Raw genomic sequence first — 2,421 nt, forward strand, 5'->3', positions numbered from 1 at the left:
CCAATTTCATTGAGGAACCATAGGAGTGCCATATAAAAACGTATCAAATCCAGTTTTAGATCTTATCTACAAAACAGTAATATACAGTAAATCACTGTAAAACACTTTCCAGCGCTGCTCATCCTAAAATGACACCCAATAAATAGCATTTGAAATAAAGCAAATCCAATTACCTTAAATATGAATTTCAGTAAACTTCCCTTTCATAACCTTTTCAAATGTGCTGTCACAAACTGATTTTATTCAGTTTTGTTTCAGTCTTCACCTTGAACCTGACAGCAGTAGTCTGATTAGATTCTTCTAAAACAAAGACTTGTCTATGTGTAGTTATAGATTGATCAATATTCAGTAACACGCTGAAAAAACTTGTCAAATTTAATCTAATCATGATCACAGCTGTTAAATAAGCCCATCATGCACATGAACATTCAAATGAAAATTTAGATGCCAAGATAAGCATTTGAATACTGATTTGAAAAACAACTACACAAACTTGCTCAGTAGTTGTAATTGGGGAATTATATAATCCACCACTAATTACCAGAACAATAATGATTTACAGGAAAGGGTACATATTTCTTTTCTAAGACTGTATGTTTCAAAGTCCAATGGTTAACTGGAGAACATCTCATCATTTCTGGACTTCAAAACTGCTGTCTGGATCTCTAAAGCACTGCTTGGCACTTTCAGAAACAGAAAACCACATAAAATAGCAACCACTTATTCATTTCTGGACTCTCGACAAACACCAAGTTTACCAAGGACGTATTTAGAGCTGTTGTAAGAAAGTGGATGAACTGCTTTCAATTGTGTCAGATAGCACTGATACAATCTCAGAAATGGGACCAAGGTCATTTATGGCAACAGCTGAGACCTCTGTTAGAGGCACCTCAATCTGACAAGCGTAATGCTATGGCTGCTCTCTTTAGTGAGAAATAACACTTTTTTGCAAACTCGAAAAATGTACTCAACACGTTTATCCCACCTTATCAAAACCCACTTGCAGCCTGCAGACTGAATGAAACTCTACAAAAAGTCAATGGATTCAGCCAAAGCCTCTCATCCCCACCTACTGTACATTCACAGTTTCAAAAAGTATGTAACTACAGGACTTGCAATTCAGACTGTGCAGACAAGCTTCGTTATCATGCTGATCCTTTTCAGTAAAAATCTATTTTTTAACATTAACGCACATTGACAAAGAGACATACAGGAAATTACAAGAAAGGTTGTTCTGCTCCTACTGATAGTGTCTTAATTCTAAAATAAACACTGTTTCATAATCTGTAGTCAACACAAGCTGATTTGTCTCCGCTTTAACATCTAATATTTGTAATGTTTTTTTTAAATGTTCAAACAAGGTTAAAATGCAAGTTTTTATTAACAAAGCGATAGGTCAACTTCCTATTTGCCCAATATATATTTTGCAGATAGTATATAAGATTAATTGCTGGGAACAAGTTTATTACCTCTCATTTTAACTATAGTAACAAGAGAAAATACCAAAATCCCTAATCACAAAAGCTGTGTTATTATTTTTACAAAATTGTAATTTTATTCAATACTCACCCAGCAGTCAATATTCCTGTTCACAGATGATTCGCTGAATACTTGAACTTAAGACCGCTCTATCAGTAGAAGCCTCCTGAACAGGACTCATATTTCATGAAAGCCAGAAATATAAAATATCTATTTAAATAGCGCTAAACTTTTTAAAAACTTTTTTTAACACCTAGAAAAGACAAACTGTCACACATTAAACTCCATATCACAAAAATGGAGTAAAAAAAAGTCCATACACTTAAGATATGTATATATATTTTTAATATTTAAACCCACTAAAAGTTGTAAATACAACTTTTTAATGAAAGGCACAGTAAAATCAGACATTGCTGATGTAATACTCAAATGAAAAATTACAGTACAAAAGCAGACAGTTATTTATGCACATACAAATTTCCCAAACTCACACTGGAAAATATGTCCGCTACCACATCCTTATGGGGCAAAAACTGGATTAAGAATCGATAATATAAACTGGCATCTGAAACGGTAAACTAAGCAAACTGCACTTCTACTAAACGGTTACTTAAAAATGTGCTTTATTGCTTTTCCATATAAACAGCATTTTTTCCCCCTGTATTAAAAAAAGTAAATCCATTATTTTAGAAGGGGAATGGTTTTACCTCCAATGCCATTTTACATGACAGTGTTTAGTGTATTTAAGCCATTAAGCAAACAATTATTTCCGCTTTAACTTACATCCAATACACACAGGAATTTACAGTAGCAACAAAATAAGTTTGCTTATTTATAAAGTATAAAGTGGATGATGGAACATCCATCAAAAAATAGAGTTGTAAATTACTGGTCCAACAAGAAGAGAGTAGGAAGGTGAAATAAATCATGCTAGAACACCTG

The sequence above is a fragment of the Lepisosteus oculatus genome, chromosome 13 (assembly GCF_040954835.1).
Source record: "Lepisosteus oculatus isolate fLepOcu1 chromosome 13, fLepOcu1.hap2, whole genome shotgun sequence".
In the NCBI taxonomy this organism is placed as follows: Eukaryota; Metazoa; Chordata; class Actinopteri; order Semionotiformes; family Lepisosteidae; genus Lepisosteus; species Lepisosteus oculatus.